The following is a 21,569-nucleotide window of genomic DNA, read 5'->3' as shown; positions in this document are numbered from 1 at the left end:
CGCGGCATTGAAGGAATGAGAAACCAATAATAAAAACCGGCTTTGGTTGACAGTTCGAGATTCCGGCGACATTGACGAGGGTCGTCCGTGGTGTTAATCGTAGTAGCCCGTCCGTATCGCCCGCGCGCACTCACATGTCTGCTTGATGCGCAAATCGATGCGGTCATCATCGCCACGATCAGCGCAGGGCAGTTGTCATCATCGGCTTTATGGCCATCGTCACGTGTGTCGTGCAAAAATTCCAAACTCGATTTATCACCAGCTAGCTCCCTTCGCTCATGCCGACAGGCGGCTGGTCTGTTGCGTTGGGGATGTTGTTATTGTTGCCGTTATTTACGGCTGATGGCAGTTCTGGAATGTTTTTGTGTTCAGAGCTGTTCGATAAAATGAAGTTATTTTAGTCGGGGCTCCGCCGCAGAACTACTTACTATTGTCAGCATCGAAGACTTGGTGGTTGTGTATAGATAGAGAATATTCCGATAAATTGATCTGTTTTTCATCAATTCTAAATCTTTCTAGTTTGGAAAATGTTTATCTACTGAATCTCGGTAAGTTCTTCCAAGATATCAGAATTGTATTTAGTCCGTCAATTGTGAAATCATGTGGAAACTGTGGAGATGCAGAGGTATATTCGGTCTCTAGGGGAAAAGCACTAATTTTCGATCTACAAGAATTCTATGCCAAATTTCGGATTTTCATACAAGGTAGGCCAAAATCGTATGAATGGGTCGAAAATTAGTGCTTTTCTCCTAGTAACAATTGTTGTCTATCTATTATTCCTTCCCTACCCCGATGACCGTATGGATATGGCCGACACTGTTATTGAGTTTAGGTCGCTATAGGTTTTCTTAAACGAATCTTGAAAAATTTCCAAGAGTATTTACTAGAAATTCCTGGATCCATACGAGCATGAGCATAGATGATCGTACAACTCCGCAATTGACCAGAACGATCGAAACCAATAGACGGAGCGTGGAGCGTACAATTTCGAGAATTCCAAACAGTACACAGTCAATAATGGCGCCGACCACGTCCTACGGTCATCGGGGAAGGGAAGGAATGTTGACATCCATTGGTACTAAAGACCGAGTATACCTCTGTATCTTCATGGTTGTTACGGAAAGGAGCTTTTATTAGTGAGAAGGATTCATAAACTACACAATCTGGATTTACATTGGTAAGTGATGCGATTCATGTAACCTCAATTGAAAAAGTCATCTTTCTGCCTTCAGGAGTTTTTAAAACTACATAAAACAATAAAACAGTACTTTTTGCAATTTCTCATCGTAATAAGCTGTTTTTCATCACGCAAATCTGTCATGAAACTGCCTACTTTCCTGCAATGAAGTGCGCAATGCGGGAATAGTCATTACGCAACTAAAAACAGTGCTGTAATGATTCATTACGCAACGCTTTCTCATTACGCAACTGTTTTGAGTTGTGTAATGAATCATAACACAACAATTTTTCAGAAATTGTCTAATAACGGTGAATGCATTCCGGTCTTCTATGAAATTGCATAAAATATTGTACGTAACTCGTTGCAGAACTCTATTTTACAGTATTCGTCGTAATTATGCTACTCGGCAAGCCTCGTAGGATATATTTATGACTAGTAAACTACTATTTCAGTGCTACAAAAAAACTTTTCGGTACTATTTTTTTTCTAAAGACGATGAGATGATGAGCATGTAAAAGCAGACTTCCAGCTTTCCACTGCTCATCATAAATTCGATATTTCTGAGGACGTTAGAAAGCAGAAGATGTCAAATTTTGCCAAAACATATGATTTGGCAAGCAGTTTGCTCGTGAGGAAAGCAGAGGAATGGAATGCCTCCTAAAGGGTCTACATCCTCTTCTGGGGTCATACGATGGTCCTACGATTTTTTGGCCGGATTTGGCCTCGTGCTATTACTTGAAAGAGGTTTTTGAGTGGTACAAGGCTAAGGAGGTCAATTTCATGCCGAAGCATCTCAACTTTCCGAACGCACCGGAACTGCGCCCAATCGAAAAGTACTGGGCCATCATGAGCAAAGAGTGCCGCCAATCGTTATCAGTTGTTCAATTTCTTGATGCAAATGAGGATAAATTGAATTTTCAAACGAATTTGCTGCAGAATCTTTGGAGAAATGTCTAGAGGACTTCTGTTTTAATGCCTGGACGAATTTCTAATTCCTCTAAAGAATCTCTGTAGAGACGTCTTAAAAAAATTTCCTGCAACCATAAGTAATTTGGGAAAGAAGGCCATTAGATATTCCTAGAAGTATTACTGAAGGAAGTTATGAAGGAAATCTTGAAGAAATTCCTGCAATCTCTGCATGAATTTTCGGAGGTATTTGTGGAGAAATACTGAAAACTTGTTTCATAACATTTCGCTACTAGTTGATGGATCTACAACAAAAGCTGTCTCATTTCCCGCGTGGAACAAAAGTTGACGACTCCTCATCACACTATAGCTAGGTATCGACAGTGCACGACGAAAAACAAAAGCCCAGATAAGATAGCGCCTGCCTTCTCCAACGCCCCCCATCACGTTGTGTTCCATGTAAAAACAGGTAATTGAAGCAAACCGGTAAAAAAAAACTTCAAGATTGTAGGAGCATCTGGGCAATTACCTTTTACACATTCACTGCGATGTCCACCAACTTGTTACATATATTGACAAATCAAATTCGACTCGATTTTGAGTGGACGGAAGGTGTCCAACCGACATCAATCGAGGAACTTGGGCGTAACCAGAATGGGACAAGAGGAGGGGGTACCCCTCCCACTGAACGATGGAAAATAAATCCAAAATAAACTGGTCTGTTACGAAGGTTCATTAATTGTTTGATTTTTAACAATCATACTACTGCCGAGATCATTCATTTTTAAGAATTAACAACGGGTTTTGCAAAGAATCTCCCGTAAATTGTTGTTATTAACCTTCATCCAGCCAACATACATTTCACATGCAAAAACTACACAAAAATGTGCATAACTTTTTTGATTCTCGATGGATTTTGTTGAAATTTTCAGAACTTCCCGAAAAACTCTTCTAGTTTATGGTCCAGGACACTTGGGAATATGGTCCACGTGGTTCCGGAGTTATTCCAGATTGTCTTGGGGGTACCAAATTTGGCCACATCGTCCATTCAACGGATATCTCAAAACCCAGATGAGCTAGAAGGTTGATGTCTTCGGCAAAGTTGTTCAGCAAACTAAGGGCTATCCGTCAGTAACAATCTTAATTGGGAATTTATCCGCTAGGTGGCGCCAGTTACAATTTTTCTTCAATCTTCTATATCTCAAGATCCTGATGAGCTAGAAGGTTGGTGTCTTCGGTGAAGTTGTTCAGCAGAACCTAAGCTATTTGTCAGTAACAATCTTATTTGGGAATTTATCCGCTAGGTGGCGCTAGTTACAAATTTTCTTCAATCTTCTATATCTCAAGATCCTGATGAGCTAGAAGGTCGGTATCTTTGGCAAAGATGTTCATCAGATTAAGGGCTATCAGGCAATAACAAAATGAGTTGAGGATTTCTCCACTAGGTGGCGCCAGTTACAACTTTTCTTCAATCATCTATATCTAGAGATCTTGAAGAGCTATAAGGTTGGTGTCTTCGGCGAAGTTGTTCAGCAGATCAAAAGCTATCTGGCAGCAATTAATCTAATTGGGAATTTATCCGCTAAGTGGCGTTAGTAGCAAATTATCTTCAATTTTATGTATCAAAAGTTAACAATCAGATCAATGTTGGGTGGCTCCAGTTTGTCTTCGACATTGTTGTTTACATCGTGGCGAAAATTTTAAATTCTCATAATTTTATGTTCGAGATTTTTCACGTTTGATTTGTAACTTACGCAGCTCAACAGCCACAATACATAAGTTGGATCATCAATTTGTTTTATATGCTTTTTTTCATTCAAAGCCTTATATTTTATTTACGAGATTTTTTGGTGGAGCCTTCCTTCACCGAGTGGTTAGAGTCCGCGGCTATAAAGCAAAGCCATTCTGAAGACATCTGGGTTCGATTCCCGTAGACCCAGGATCTTTTCGTAAGAGAAATTTCCTTGACTTCTCTGGGCATAGAGTATCATCGTACCTGCCATTCGATGTACAAATACTAAAAATGGCAACTTTGGCAATGAAAGCTCTCAGTTAATAACTGTGGAAGTTCTCATTGAACATTAAGCTGAGAAGTAGGTTCTGTCCTAGTGAGGACGTAATGCCAAGAAAAATAACGAGCTATGGGCTAGTTCATCTCGGGACCAACGGCTTTACTTCCCTTCAGAAGGAAGTCGTCACTAAAATTTGTAATGATTATCTCTTAGATGGGTCGTATCCCAAGTCCTAAGCGTATGTTTTAACGACTATACCGAGTCCATTTCCACATACACAGAAAGAAAAATCCGTGTAATTTTCAGCGTAAAATCGTGCACATAAAGGCCAGATGCCAGATATGTCGCAAATCTACACGTCACATCGTGTAAAATTACATCAACATCATGTAAGTTTCCGCTAAACATCGTGTAATCTAGCATGGACTCTAACCGATTACGCGTCAATTCGCATAAATTTACACGATGTTGATATAATTTTACACGATGTGTCATGTAAATTTGCGACATATCTGGTATTCCCTTTATGTGCATGATTTTTCGCTGAAATTTACATGGATTTTTCTTTCTGTGTAGAGTCCTAATTCCTAGTTTTTCTGCTAGAATTATAACGAACCTTTCTAATGTAAACAATAACATTGGGTTTTGACAGACACTCAATGTGTTTCATGATTGAATATTTTCGACGGCATGAGCGTGAGCAAGTGATTTTGCATCCAAAAATCATTCGTGAGAATTTCGAAGCATATCCCAAAAGATTTGGCTTTTGTGGGAGAACCTTATGGTTGAGATTTGAGTGTCAATGTACCAACACTGGATGTTCAATACATCAAGGGCAATCTGAAATGGAAAACTGAACCAATATTCATTCGCTATATGGTGCTAGTAACCTCTCCAATATTCTGAATTTGGTGAGCTGGTAATTGATTCAAATTTTATTCATTAGATATCACTAGTGATATTTTCATAGAACTTATCTAATTTAACAACATGATAAGCAGGAAGGTTAGTTTTTCAACAAATAATATTGGATGGCTGAAATCTACCTAATAGGGATCAAGTTGGTTTGAGTTTTAGTGGCGCTGCCGTATATTTTTGAAGAAGAATTTTATTCCAAGATCCTCGTACGCTAAAATATCGGTCTTTTAGGATATTTTTCAAGCAACAAAAATAAAGTGCATGTTCGATTTTGGCAACATGCCAAAAAACCTTTATGATGCCCACATCAAACCGTGCAAAATAAAACGGTTGTTTCAATTGAAACTTCTATCAACGTGATAATGACCACGAATTAAATTGAACACGGTAAGTTTCAAGACGGCTCACAGAAATTTCGAGATTAGCACGATTGTTGACTGACCCATGATCCATTGTTTTGCATATGTATTCCCGTGTTGCCAAAATCAAACCATGCCAAAATAAAAAAAAAACTTTGCCGAACATATAAACTTTCTCAATACATAGAAAAGAAATACTGTTATTGGCGCCACCTAGCAGCTGAAATATCATTAATATTTTTTACCGCTAGCCTTCTAGCTCTTCACGATCTCAATATATAGCAGATTAAAACATTATTGCTAGCAACACCTAGTGGATGAATTCTCAACCGGATGTTGCACTGCTAAATAGACCTTGATCTGTGGAACAAATTTACGGAAGACACCTTCCTTCTAGCTTATCGGAATCTCGAGACATATAATGGAGATTAATTTTTAATATGGTTTGCAACTGCCCAAAAATCCTTGATCTGCTGAACAACTATGTCGAAAACACCAAACCTCTAGCTTATCAATATCTCGTGATATAGGAGATTGAAGAAAATTTGTTACTAGCGCAAACTAGCGAATAATTTCCCAATCACTACCAGATAGCTCTTGGTCTACTAAACAACTTTGCCGAAGACACCAACCTTCTAGCCCACCAGGATCTTGAGATATAGAAGATTGAAGAAAATTTGTAACTAGCGCCACCTAGTGGATAAATTCCCAATTAGGATTGTTACTGACGGATAACTCTTGGTCTGCTGAACAACTTTACCGAAGACTCCAACCTTCTAGCTCTCCAGGATCTTAAAATATAGAAGATCGAAGAAAATTTGTAACTAGTGCCACCTAGCGGAGAAAATCTAAACTAATTTTGTTATTGCCAGATAGCTCCTAGTCTGCTAAACACCTTTGCCGAAGACACCAACCTTCAGGCTCATCAGGATCTTGAGATAAAGATAATTGAAGAAAAATTGTAACTGGCGCCACCTATCGGATAAATTCTCAATTAAGATTGTTACTGCCAGATAGCTTAGGGTCTGGTGAACAACTTCGCCGAAGACACCAACCTTCTAGCTCATCAGGATCTTGAGATATAGAAGATTGAAGAAAATTTGTTACTAGCGCCACCTAGCGGAGAAATTCTCAACTAATTTTGTTATTGCCAGATAGCCCTTAGTCTGATGAACAACTTTGCCGAAGACACCAACCTTCTAGCTCATCAGGATCTTGAGATATAGAAGATTGAAGAAAATTTGTAACTAGCGCCACTTAGCGGATAAATTCCCAATTAAGATTGTTACTGACGGATAGCCCTTAGTTAGCTGAACAACTTTGCCGAAGACATCAACCTTCTAGTTCATCTGGGTTTTGAGATATCCGTTGAATGGACGATGTGGCCAATTTTGGTACCCCAAGACAATCCGGAATAACTCCGGAACCACGTGGACCATATTCCCAAGTGTCCTGGACCATAAACTAGAAGAGTTTTTCGGGAAGTTCTGAAAATTTCAACAAACTCCATCGAGAAACAAAAAAGTTATGCACATTTTAGTGTATTTTTTGCATGTGAAATGTATGTTGGCTGGATGAAGGTTAAGGTGAAGATGAATCGAAGCCAAACTTCAAATTTCTAATAGCACGGATCTGGAGAACCTAACACCCATTTGAACGGAAAACCTAATCGATTGGTGACCAATCGATTAAGTTTTCAGCTAAACAGATGTTTGGTTCTCCAGATCCGTGCTCTTGAATTCATCAAAATTCTTCCAAGGGTCTTGCCAGCAGTACTAAAATTTATTTTAAAATATATACATTCAAGAAGGATGATCGAAGAATTCATCAAAGACTATCTCAAGGGTTTTTTGCAAAAAATCCTTCAAGTGCTTTACTTATGAATTTCGTAGGAATTTTTCCAAGCATTACTCCAGTAATTTTGCCTGATTTTTTTTTCAAGAAATGTTTCGATTTCGATTTTCTACTGAGGGTTCTTAGCGACTGCTCTAAACATTTTCACAAAAAATATTGTAAGAATTCTTCCGAAAAAATGTTCTATGAATTTCTTCGGCAGCCAATGTTTGGATTTTAATCCGAATAAGCCGATCGAACCATATTCGGAGAGAGTAACAGTTCGTGGCACATCGCAATCGGAGAACCCTATGAATGTTGCTATTCAATATCTCGTTCTGGGCATGTGACGAGAAAGCATTCAAGAGAAGAAACTCTCACAGACTACAGCAGTAGTATGTATCCGGTAGAAATCAAGACCAACATTTATTTATAACTAGTGGTCCCGGCAAACTTCGTTTTGCCATCAAGTAGGCTGTTGGAAAACGTCAAGGAATCCCCCATACAATTTACACCTTAGTCTTCTCCCGTTTTCCCGATAAATCCGGCGACTTTCCTGAATTTTTTCTTCGCACGAACACGTCGCATCCCTTGAGGAGTGCAACAGTGAAAATCTTGCGGCAATCCGTTGGACCGTTCTCAAGCCATTTCGTGACATACAAACATCACTCCATTTTTATTTATATAGATTATTGTTTTCTCGGGCCCCGTGCGTCGCAGCTAATATGTGAATAGTGCGCTGTGTTCATAAAAATCGTAAGAATGCAGCGCCACACTAAAAAACTGATTTCAAAATCGCGCGAGTTGAGGCGCGTCGCGAGTCTCACTGGCGCGATCCGGTTTGGTGGCGGTGCGACAATATCAAGCCATTCGGGTGATTTATGTTTTGCATAAAATTGGTAACAGTGTCGTAAAAATTCAGCCGAATGATACCCGATTAATGCGTAAACCAACAAAAACAAACTCCGCTAGCAAGAAGCCAAACTGACTTCGAGTGCGAATGCGATGAGAAAGAGAGTGGGTACAACACACGCACACATTCAGCTAGAGGCACTGAAATTGAAAATTGAATATAAAAAATTACAAATGAATTTTATATTACTGGTGTAAGAAAACGGCAATGTGATGCCTCCAGTTGATGAATCATGATTGTCTTTTAATGAAAAAATACAATTTTTGCAATTTGCGGATGTTTTGTGGGGTATTCTGACGGAAATGATATTTTTCACTAGTGAAATTGAATTTGAATGTCAGTAGTGGATGAGAATTAGTGTAGCAAAAGTAATTGAAAAACTGAATGCACGTTCTACCAGATTCGTGCATGTATTGTCAAACAAACATTCACACAAAGAAGAATTCAACGATGACGGAGCCTACTGAGGATCGGCGTTGTTGACTGTATATTGAAATATGATTGGTAATAACTTTCATATTTTCTGGTAATGCAACTAAACAACTAGGTTCTAATCTATTAAATAATCGAAGACCCCTTTGGTTCCAAACATAGCACAGAAAATTGAAAATATTCGCCTATGTTTCTTCATCAGAACAAGAATAATTTTTAATTCTTAATTATTTGTCAGCAAATGTTACAAGTCGAGAGAGATTCGCGATAAGGGTCTATCTGACATTTTTTTTTTCTATCTTTATAACGAGATTTTAAGCCCTGGGCTAGTTTATCTCTGCACCAACGGCTTTACTTCCCTTCCGAAGGAAGTCGTCACTGAAAAATTTGTAATGACTATCTCGGGGATGGGATTCGATCCCAGGTCCTCGGCGTGTGAGGCGTGTGTTATAACCACTACACCAGGTCCGTCCTCAGGTCTGACAAATTAATAACAATGAGAAAATAACCAATGAAATTCTCATGTGCAATTTTCAATCCCAATTGGAGAAAATATGCTCAAACTTAAACTTTTTATAGTGAAATTCACATTTCATAAATCTAGTTTTACAACCACTATGAATACTACATATATCTCAAATTCCCTTGTTATTTCGTACTTCGTACTCATCTTATGAGGTTTCGCCTAAAACGTACTCGAGAATGTCAGTATCGCCCAATGTTATGCGCCTGTAATCGATGTCATTTTCAGTATAGCCTATTACTTTTGCGCCGTGTTTACATTTTAATTTCAATTAAGCACACCATAATCGCCTTGTTTATTTTTTGTTTGCAGTGTCGCCGTTTACTATCGCCGTGTTTTGATTTCGATTTCAGATGCGCCCATCACTTTGACAAACAAAACACAGGCGTAATCAATGAAGTGTGTTGTTTTGCATGAGGTGAAGTTTCGTCTTCTACAAGTTTTGCGTTTTTTGAATAGTTAAATTATAGATAGGGAAAAAGTTGAACAGCAGTGAATAGACAATCCAACTACAATTTCAACGCTACATTTTCTTGACTTGTGTACATTTTGTCAGTTTTGCCAAGATCCCGAATCTTTCTGGAAGCTCAAAATCTCCAGGAATTTTTCAACAAAATTCATGAGCGTTTTTTCAAGTATTCTTTAAGAATTGTTGCTACAATTTTCTCGCTATTTTCCAAGAATATTTTTAGCTATTTATTTTTTTTTTTTGTAATTCGTTCCAGGAAGTTGATAGCAATCTTTTTAGTTGTTCTTTTGAAAACAAAAGAATTTCCCCATTTGATGACAGGGTTGGAAGCAAGTGACAAAATACTGGTTTGTCGAGGCTGAAGTTATTCTCTAACATTTTTTTTTTTCATTCCATACAAATCGTATAGGAACCATAAAAACAAGGCCGAATTAGTTTATTTTTTTTTCTATAGAACAGAGAACCACCGAAAAAAGAGTTGGAAAGCTATAAAACAGGAAAATTAAAATGTCACTTACACTTCTTTGCGTTTAGACCACTCGAATTATTACTGAAGTTGAGGAGATCACTCCAAAGGTTCTTCAAAGGTTCTATTTTCATGTTTTTCTCTAAGCATTATGCCTTGATTTCTTCCAGGATCTATAGCAACACTTAAGAGTATTTTTTCAAGAATTAATCCAACGAATCCCCTAGAAAATGACGTCATATTTCTCGGAATACTACAAAGAATTCAATCAGGAATTACTAATAGATCCCGACAAGAAATTCATAAGAAAAACTTATTTGGATTTCTTATGTTGTCGGGGCCTTCCTTATCCGAGTGGTTAGCGTCCGCGGCTACAAAGCAAAGCCATGCTGAAGGTGTCTGGGTTCAATTCCCAGTCGGTCCAGGATCTTTTCGTAATGGAAATTTCCCTGACTTCCTTGGGCATAGAGTATAATCGTGCCTGCCACACGATACACGAATGCGAAAATGGCGACTTTGGCAAAGAAAGCTCTTTTTTTTTTTTTTTTTTAAATCTTTATTTGAGTGTATTTTAACACACGAGGGCTAGTTCTACACTTTCGTCAATAGAAAGCTCTTAGTTAATAACTGTGAAAGTGCCCATAAGAACACTAAGCTGAGTAGCCGGCTCTGTCCCAGTGGGGACGTTAATGCCAAGAAGAATGCATGTTATGTTAACTTAGAAGTTACTATTAATGATTGTGGAAAAACTGTGTAATAGGTTCATGGTGAATCTTATGGAAAACTTATGATGGATTTTCTGCAAGTTTACCCCATACCATTACTAGAGGAACTTCCGAAGAAACTATTACTAGTTTTACACAAGAGTTTCTAAAGCAATCTTTGGCAAAATTCTTGAATATTTTAAGGTGTGTTTTTGATCTCAGAAAACTATCTAGACCACAGCAGTAGTCGACGGTGTTAATGATGAAATATTCCAAGAGAGAAACCCTTAATATACTAGGATAAATAATAAACTCTTAAATGTGTTCACAGAAGTATCTCCTCAGGATAGGAATCCGATTACGAATTCATGGAGTCCCATGAGAGAAGCTTAAAAGAATGATAAGGAGCAAGTGTTGGATCAATTTTGGCAGATATTTTCGAATCAATAAAACCTTAAGGCCTGAAGAAGCCTGTACTATGGAAGACCTTCGTACATCTTCACTGAAGGATTTCATTCTAATCACACGCCGTAAAATTTCTATAATTCACGAAATATTAAAAAAAAATCCCTCGATGGCTGCAAATAGGGGAATTTACGCATTCTCGGCAGTCTAAGCCGATGCCGCGCTTCTTCTGTTATTTTCTCGGATATCAGCAGACAAATTATGTGATTGTCTATTTGAATTTATGCGCTCCTCTATCGATTCACACCGACAAACTTGTTAAACGCTTTTTGGACACGTTTTTATTTTCGGCAGCCTTATTCTCTCCGGCAGCTTTCCCATACGAACTGCAGGCCAATCTGATCGGCAGCTCCGAATTGAGGCGTATTCATTTGAATTGATGACATCTTTGGCGAAATTGTTTATTCAATCTCGGAAATCTCGTCAGTTGAAAGCTAACAGAACAAAGAATCATCTGAATGTTTTCATACTATACCACAGTGAGCCGCTAGTTGTGAGACGCATCGAAACTGATTACGCCCAATATGAAAATCGATACGACGAATGTATGCAACAGTAAGTACTAATTCCATTGTATTATTTACAATAAACGATCAAGATTTACCAAACTCTTACTGCATAATGCAAAAGCCAACTAGGGAAAGAATAGTTGGCATCGGTTTGTATCAGTATCATTCACTGCAATACTGGGAAAATTGCAGTTTCTCTTTGATCAAAGCTTAATACGATGGATATTTTCACAACACCCTACTGTTGGTAATTATCGTCAAGATGCTGTGTATCAGAATATATGTGGACCTATACCATATATTCATTATATTTAACATAATTGACCATAAATTTTCTTTTAAGGTCAGTTAAAATCTATTACTTCATTGCACACAATTTTAGCAGAAAAAAAGTGTTTTCTCCGTTCTTGTCGATTTTAGACGGTCGATGTCTTCATAGAAGTTATTCGTAATTGAGTTTTGCCTCTTCTAAGAAAAAAAGTTGAATACAGTGGTCCTTTCTTAAGTTTAAATTTTGAACAACTTTGTTGAAGACACTTTTGATGTAACTCTTCGTTTGAGCCAAAAAAATTGATTCTGAAAGCTGAAATTGAAGGTGGACCCGAAAAATAAGTTATTTCGGTCAAACTTTCTTGTTTTCAGTTTTTCGTGAATGTGGTCTTCAAAAGAGATACAGAGAAAGTAAAGATACACAGTTTTGCTGAACACAGCAAGTTTGTAATTCTTGTAATAGTGCAGATATAAGCAAATTTAAGTGAAAAACTATGAAATTTTTAAAGGCCCATAACTTAAGGAGTTGGTTAGATTTTTTTCTTCTTTTAGCTCCATTCGAAAGGTCATATATTAGCCAACTTTTGCTGTCAATAAATTGAGAAAATTCACCTTTTTCATATTTTGAGAAAAATGGGCTCAAGGTCTAACGCTTTGTAATTTTTTGACTCGTTTAAATTTTGGTTCAATATTTCTACACATCTTTGTGTTACTTTCAAACAATCTAATGTGAAGTGACAATCATTATAAATCATAGTCCAAACCTATGATAGAACGATTTTTTTTATGGACTTCGTGTACTTGGTCCACTCTGACTGAACTAAAGGCCACCGTTCAGTGAGTTGGTTCACTCTGACTGAACAATTTCAAGGTCAAACTGAATTCATATCGCAGAGATAAATAGATTATCAAGACCCTTCGACACTATTATCGTAAATTCTTCAATAACCCATGTCGTCAATCCCGAAATCAGTTGGATTATGATAGCTTGAAAATTAAGGTTTTGCAGGGTCGGGCATTGAAGACCAAAAACATTAAAATATGTGTTCAGTCAGAGTGGACCAAGTGAAAATCTTGTGTACCGACCAAAATTTACCGGTCCAATAAGCGGGTTCTTCCATACATACACCATAAACTAAACTTCTATCGGACTCTGAAAATGACTCAAAAAATGCAATAATCAATCAGTTTATTGCTTTTCAACACTTGGTCCGCTCTGTCTGCACAGAAATTGTTGCAATTTCTGACCACCCATCCAAATATGGTAAATGGTCAAAAATCAAAATCAAATGCATCGAATTAAGTAATATTTATGAATTTCTATTAATGGATAAGTAGAAGAATCATTCGATGTCGAAAAATCTGACAAATCTCTTGAAATGTTTTTTATATCCTCGCATTTCTCAGCGCGCTGATCATTTTCGCTGTTATGGTAAGAAGCACTTGGTCCACTCTGACTGCATACTTTTATCGATTTTTATTGATCATCCAAAGAAAATTTATTACATATCTTGCGCAGTTTACAGTATTCATCAAATCTGATCAAAGTGAAATGTAGGTAAAGTATTTTCGCATCTAATGAAAGAGTAGCCCAATATTCTCATATTTTGTACTTGGTCTCCTCTGACTTAATGCCGACCAAATAGACTTAAAAACTCAAAATTCACTTGTAACTCACATGATTTCAAACTTATCGGCATGCTGCCTTCAGCAAAATTCTAGGTTTTAACAACTTTCCCATACATCACTTTCTGAAGAATTATTATTTACCGTAAGGCGGGGTGACCTTGGTCCATAAGGGTAACTTTGGGCCAATATTTTTACAGCAAGCTAATGCCAGAACAATGAAAACAATGTGTCAAGCTTAAATAATACGTGATAAATAGCCAATAGATGGTCATACATAAGTTTTTTGACGTTCCTGCTAGAGATGCATCAAAAGAGGCGGTCAATGTCACCCCCCAGGCCGAATGTCACCCCGCACGGCGGTATTTTATTATTATAGAACACCTAAAGAATCTTTATCCTTGAAAAATCCGAAGTTCTTCCTCTGAGAGAATTCCTGGAATCTGCAAGAATTTATTGGAGGAACATTTTGCCGGATCTCTGCAGAAATACTGAAGTTATCACTGGATGATATGCTGGAGGAATCCTTAGATTGATTCCAGATACCTTTTTTCAAAGATAACATTTTTAGATAGTTTCCAATCCGAAACGTTTAACTGAACACGTTAGCTAGTTGAGAAATTGAATTTAATCGCATGGAAGAATCCAACTCCATGCCTACTTTAATCGAAATTGCCCTACCTTTTTGAATTGCGTGCCAAATCTCAGATAGAATATTATTTTTTTAGTGTCGCAATTTCAAATTTCTTGTTAAATTCAAATAAAATGTTTGTAAACTTCATTTAAAGAGTTTGAAAATAGATATTTGATTCTCTGAAAATCTTTTCGAAGATTTTGGGCTTCGTGGCCGTGTGGTTAGTGTTACCAAGCATTTAACCACATCGAGTCAAGGGGTGTGGGTTCGATTCCCGCTTCAGTCCGGAAAACTTTTCGTCAGGAAGGTTTTTCGACTGTGCCTCTGGGCGTTGCATGCTAGTCCGTTGTCTAGTGTGGTGCTTCCTTCAAAGGGCAAATCGCCCACTGGAAGCATTAACGTGTCGGTGTCTTTAAAAAAAAAAAAAGATTCTGTAAAAACTAGGCTCAAGAGTTCGTCAAGTCTAGCCCAGGATTCTTATAAAAATTCTGTCTTAAAGTCTTTGAGCATGTTGTCAAAAATTAATTAGAAATCATTCTCAGAATCCTGTCATATCCTGTTCAAACATATCGTTTGAAAATTCTGCCCAGATATGTCTTAGAGTGTAGTTCTGCATTTTGCGAGAATCCTGCGCATGATCCTGTGAAAATTGCTCTAAGAATTCCGTCGGATTAGCATCAAAACTCATTTTAGATCCTGTTCCAAAAATCTGGACAAGTATGTCCTGCTCAGGATTCGACGAGAAATTCCTTGAATATTGTGTGAGAACCTTCCCAAGGATAATGTCCAGGATTCGGTGATGATTCTAGTCTGTGAAATCCTACTACGGATTCTGTGACAATCTTGCCCAACATTTTGTGATAATGCTGCCCAAGTTTTCTGTGGAATTTATTTAGGAATCCTGTATTAAATTGTATAAACTATTATTTTGCCTCTAAATAATAGTTTATACTGTCAGAAACCGCCTTAGAATACAGTAAGTTTGTGTTTGGAGACAATATTTGTTCGAACATTTGTTTATTTGATAATGGAGATAGTTATTGGAGATTTCTTGTACTAAATCCAGAAACAAGTTTTTTTTTTCAAAAATTAAACCTTTGAATGTTTGACAAATAAAACAAGCAAATTTGGAAACATGAAAAAATAATGTAGAGAATCTTCAAAATAAAAGATTTAAATACAATAACCTCTGTATCTGTATATGTAATAATAGGCCTTGGAATGTCCATACATCAAACTGGTAGATCAGCAAAAGGACCAGATATAAGAAGGGTCTTTAAGCTCCCATTCAAAAGGGATGCAAAAAGGATCGAACATTTTATTTTTGTAAGAAAATAATGAATATCTTTAAGTTCTGATCGAAATCCTGACTACGCCCATTCCAACAAGAGTAGGCGCATCCTCTGTTTTCGTTCGTTTCATTTGCCCGAGTTTCGAACTCTTTTGGCTTCCATTCCAAAGGCTTCTTTGATTCGGAATTTGATAACAGCAGCAAAAAAAGCAACGCAGACGTCCTATTAGGTGTTAAATTAATTGCGTTAGATAACGCCGGAAAAGTCAGTGCGGTGAAATGGAATGGGGCATGGAAGTCAATTCGGTTCAATAATGTATAGGAAGAGCAAAACAAATAATAATTGGGCGAAGGGGGCACTCAATTCAAAACACGATCAAGTATTCACTGCCATGATGAGGCTACTTTGTTTTTTTTTATCGATGTGTGCTTACCTCTTCTTCTGCTCTTATATCTTCAAACGCCTCGACGGCACAAAAACAAAACTGGTCGCAGTTGCCCGTTTAAGGTCGAGTCTTCACTTCACTGTGTCCACTGGATGGCCCCAAAGACCAATAAACAAGAACCTCAGCCGGAGGAATATAATAACACACCACTCGATGACGATGCGCTTCGGCAGAGGTCCCAACGCTAGAACCTTGATTCTGTTGCGCTCGACACACCAACACAAGCACCTGCCTTTGGCTTCCTCTTCTTCCTTTAAATACGGGTCTTCCGTTTAAATGCTTTCAACCTCCACCGAAAACTGACCCGAGTCGATGCAAATGAAGAACCTTCAACACGCCACTGTGGAAGATCAGCACTGTAATCCGACTTGTACGCGCGGGGGGACTACTTTTGCTATGAGAGGGGAGAGGGGGCCTCGTTAGCTGTTTAGAAACTTCCTCTGCACGATTCTTGTGTATTCTTCTTCCCGAAATTCCGGTTTGTGATTGGAGTAGGCAGCTATCTAAGCACGCGCGGATTGATTGCTTTGATCGTGTTCACCATCTACCTGTTGCCACTAGACTAACTCAGCGAGCCGGGCTCCTCGGATGGGAAAGGTGCCCGCAAAGCTTACTGCGCTCACGAGCGAACGTTTCGTTAGCGCGTGGACACTCACTCTCCATCATCGCATCTTCGCGCTTCGGTGGACATTGCTGAGAGTTCGACTGCAAAAGGAAAGGTCGTTTGCATGGATCATCACATTGCGTCGGAAAGTAGATGCTTAACTGCCGCCGAGCAACCTGAGTTTGTGATGCAAGTAGAAGGACTCGCTCTTCCTTCCGCCATGCGCATGGACGGGTTCTCGCACAGAGTCAGGCTTCCTATACACTAAAACCTCTGGGTCGGGGGTACGTAATTAGAATTAAAATAAATAAATACATAATTTATTTTTTGTTATTGTGCTTGCCCTCGAAATTCAATTTGTTTAAAATTTTGTAAACTAATATCAAATAGACTTCCATGGGGACCAAGCCTTCAGATCTACAAGCGTAACTAGTGATCTTTTGAAGGTATGTGCACTACATTCATACCCATATGAGCTCATGATAATATATTCCGTCCAGTTTTGAGTTCAACGATCGTTTGACGTTATACAATAACTTCTTTGAGCGAGCTTTCGGAAACATCTGCATTGCCTCAAATACATACAAATTCCATTTACGTAATAATACGAAAATTGAATTTACGTAAATGGAATTAACATAGGAATAGAATTTACGTAAATGGAGATTTCAGTGTACCTATAGCGCCATCACACCAAGAATGCATCTACGTGAGAGCCAAGGTCTCCCAAGTCTGGTTCTATATACAAAGACTGAAAGCTTTCGATTGACTTTGAGCGAGGTTGGCCTGATGGCCGATGGGTGAGGGATCCCCGCAGTGTGGCTTCTAAATGGTTTTGTTTTGATGCGGAATACGGCGGATGAATATTTATAAAATCGGTGTTCTGCCGAATACAAATTAGGAATGAGTAGGAATTCGTCGGGAAGTTGTATAGAACTGTTTAAATTGAGATTACGGACGCTTGTTTACTATAGCCATGATGAATCGATCGTAGAATTTGGTATTTTGAACAGAACATAGAAATCACTGCTTTCTAAATACATTTGTTCTAATCCAATCAAAATAGACCTTCACTTCACTGTGTCCACGGATTTATAAATCATTTGCAGCTTGAGAACAAAAAATGCAAGAAGTAATCAGCTCCATATTCAATTATTTTCGAGCTGACTGGTTACATATGAAACATAAATCGATAGTAATCTTGATGTTCACATTTCTTTGAAAAAAAAAACTAGATATTCACAATGCTCTCGAAACTTTAACAAACTCCATCGTTGAAGCAAGGCGCATAGCAATACAAAAATGTGAGGCAAGATTCAAATCCGTGATTATAGACGATGATCTTAAACTCTTGATACGTCTTAAAATCGTCAGGAGAAGGCAATTTCAATTCCCTCACGATCCTTCTATAAAAATTATATGGCAGGATCTGCAAAAAGAAATTAAAAAAAGTTCTACTCAATAAAAAACAAAATCTTTGAAAATAAAATTTCTCAATTAGACCCTGCTCAGCCCTTTTGAAAATCATCTAAAAATTTGGAAAAACTTCAGAAGGCAGTTCAGACATTAAAACAGGGAAAACAAACTTTTACTAACTTGCTATGCAGTTTGAAAGCGCGCACAATTTAAATAAGACTTACTAGTCCAATAGAAAATCATGTTATTCAGGATTTTGAAAACATTGCCAATCAAAAGAACATTTTCGAAAATTCCTTGGAGACTGATTTGGAAAAAGTGAGAACTATTATTAAAAAAAAAATAAAAATATGAATTCTAGAAATCAAATTTCTAGAAAGTAGCTTATCATTGTAGGTTGATAAATTTAATGTTTTGTTGAATGTTTTCAGTTGGCATAATTTCTAGACAAATGGATTGTTAAAGTTGTACCAATTTTAAAACCGGACAAAAATCTAATACAGAAGCTACTAGCTACCGTCAAATCAACTTGCTTTCCACCATCAGAAAACTTTTTGAAAAGGTAATTTTGAACATAATGATGGTCCACATTAACAAAAATTGAATTATTGCTAATGAACAGTTTGGATTCCGCCATGGACGGATTCTGCCACTCATCAACTTTTACGTGTAATAAATTTGATCCGTACCAACAAATCTGAAGGCTATTCTAGTGGTCTTGCTCTTCTAGACATAGAAAGCATTTGACAGTGTTTGGCATGAAGGCTTGATAGTAGAATTGAAAAAAACTTTAATTTTACAACATACATTGTTAGAATAATTCAAAGTTATCTGTCAAATCGTACACTTCAGATCCATTATCAGAACTCCGAGTCTGAAAGACTTCCTGTAAGAGCAGGTGTTTCTGAAGGTGGCATTGTGGGGTCAGTATTATACAATATTTCCACAACCGACTTACCTGAGTTACCTCTAGATTCTAGATAAAAATTCAACTTTCAAATGTTAAATAACGGATTTCACGCCAACTCGACACGCGATTGGCAGCACCCCTTCAAAATTCAATGAATCTTTCTGGATGTCAAAAGTATGTGAAACTAAGATACTTTGCATATTTTGTTTTTTCAAAATCGATCTAGACTAACATTTGGAAAGGGTCAAAGTTTTTTTTTTACTTTTTTTATAAACCCGTATAACTCAAAAACGGTAAGACCTACAAAAAAGTGTTGTATGGGGGACTATCGTGAAATTTCCTGACGTTTTAGAAAAAAAAAATGAAAAAATAAAAAAACATTTTCTACACTGAAAAAAAATGATTCAAAACTTTAAAGTCGATTTAAAAAAACGGCCACTTCAGCTTTTGATCATCCTTAAGCAAAAAGTTTCGTAATTAAGTTTACTAAAAGTCGTCCATATATTGCAAATTGGGCATATTTTAGAGAAAAAAGTTTTTCTAACATCGAATTTTTTAAGTCCAAAATGATTTTTTTATTTTATTTTTATTTCGCTTTTAATAGTCTAGTATGATCATATTTTCAAGTGATAAATGAGTTTTAATCACAAAATAGATTATATTTGTTTTATTGGGAGTAGTTAAAAGAAATAAAACGGAATTATAGAGTTTTTTTTTATTAAATTCAACTTCAACTGAAAATCAACTCCGTCTTTCAATCCGATGGATTTTTATGGTTGGAAAGATATCACAATAATATTTAATTTCTTATTTGGTCAAAGCCAATCTTAACAGGTGTCTGGAAAGGGCCAATATTATGCTTATGAAAAAAGTCGTGGTTTGTTTTTATTTTTATTATTGCTATATATCCTAAAACGTAGTATCTGCACATGAACATTTACATTATTTTTGGGCTTTACTGAATAAATTGAATATTTTTGGTTCATCCTCTGAATTCACGATGCTCCAATTACCGTTATTATCAAATAAAATATACCATCCAAACGGCAGTCGGCAGTTGATTACTGACGTTGTTCTGCACCTCTGGGCCGAATTTGAAAAAAACCCTAGTCAGAATTTTGAGTTACGCCCTTTTGAAGTTTATATGAAAGAAATCACATGATGAATGCCGCTTAAACTTGTTTAAACAAATTGATTATAATTAAATTTTGTAGTTTTATTTTTTATCTGGTTTTTAATATTTAAATCTGGTTTAGATATTAAAAAACCTTTTTTTTTAATTTATCTAGAACGACATTTTAAAAGGGCTAATGCTACGTTTAGTTATTACTTATTAGACAATACACGAAAAATGATATCTACCAATCTAGCGCCTGATAGTTATTTTGGGAAATTGTCCAAAGCATTCATATATGTATGAATAATTCTTGGAAGGATATTTAGATACGCCCTTTTGAAGCGTATGGGAAGCATATTGTAGGGTGAATTCCGTTCCATCTATAATCAACGGTTAGTTGCATACATAATCATTACACCTTTGCAGTTGTTCTTATTTCATTCAATTTAGCAGGTTGAATAAAATTTACACGTACACATAGTGCCTAGACTGACATTAGAAAAGGACCAAAGTATAATTGAAATGTATACAAATCAATATAGCTGAACAATGACTGGATCAAAGTTGATCGAAACACTCAAACATCACATATCTGTATCTAAAATATATATCTGTATTCCCAAGTAACTAAATAGCACTTTAATTCGCCCTCCGTGCTAATATAGTACTGTTACAGACCGAACTTGCTATGTATTAGCTGTACAATAGCTTTAAAAGACCAAAAAGGCGAATTAGCGGGCTAGTGGCTACTTGGTTTCAATTCAGTTCATTTTATTTAATTTTTCTATTCTAGTCTGTTCTATTCTGTTTAATTTTACTCTACTCAAATTTATTCTACTCTGATCCATCTTACTTGTTCTTATACATATTTTTTTTACAAATGACCACTGTTGTAATCAACAACCGCGCGCAAATCATTTGAACGGTACACTTTCGAAGTTTGTACGACTTTATAGCGCTGACAGGTTTGTGAAACAGCGTTATTCACAGACTCTGATGCCTGCTCATTATGTCAGCCTAGCCCTCGACCATTGCCAGTCCTTTACATGAAACTTGGTTATATGATATTTCGAAGATTTCGGCAGACTCTCTTCCCAGCTCTCGACAAATTTGTTCAAATTACCTTAACGTGAAGATGAATCGAAGCCAAACCTCAAATTTTCAAGAGCACAAATCTGGAGAATCGAACACCCGTTTGAGCTGAAAACTTAATCGATTGGTCACCACTAGCTAGTGACCAATCAATTACGTTTTCAGCTTAAACGGATGTTTATTTCTCCTCTTTTGTACTCTCGAAAATTTGAGGTTTAGCTTCGATTCATCTTCACCTTAAAAACTGGGATCCAGCTCGAATGAAAAGCATTTAATACAAATTGCTTAAATTCCTTAAAATACATAAAAAATAACATATATTAGTTGAAACCCTTATAAGAACTTACAGTGAAATAACCATTCAAATCTTCATTTTCTTAGAGCATATGAGAAGCAGGATTAGGAGTCAGAGTCAGTGCAAAGCGATTTTTCACAGACCTGGGAGCGCTATAAAGCCGTACAAATATCGAAAGT

The 21,569-nt window shown here is 37.0% G+C and overlaps 1 protein-coding gene across 1 annotated transcript in view; it reads right to left on the bottom strand.

The window, feature by feature from the left end:
* The window catches only part of LOC5577284 (Na(+)/H(+) exchange regulatory cofactor NHE-RF1), a 77,602-nt gene extending 61,068 nt beyond the window's left edge, over positions 1–16,534 (bottom strand). The window contains exon 1 of the mRNA XM_001663269.2: positions 15,945–16,534. The gene's annotated coding sequence lies outside the window, so the exon portion shown is untranslated. The remainder of the gene's footprint in view (positions 1–15,944) is intronic.
* Positions 16,535–21,569: the final 5,035 nt, after the last annotated feature.

This window comes from Aedes aegypti, chromosome 3 (genome assembly GCF_002204515.2).
Source record: "Aedes aegypti strain LVP_AGWG chromosome 3, AaegL5.0 Primary Assembly, whole genome shotgun sequence".
Lineage (NCBI taxonomy): Eukaryota > Metazoa > Arthropoda > Insecta > Diptera > Culicidae > Aedes > Aedes aegypti.
The sequence above is the reverse complement of the archived record's forward strand: the minus strand, read 5'-3'. Positions and strand labels throughout refer to the sequence as shown.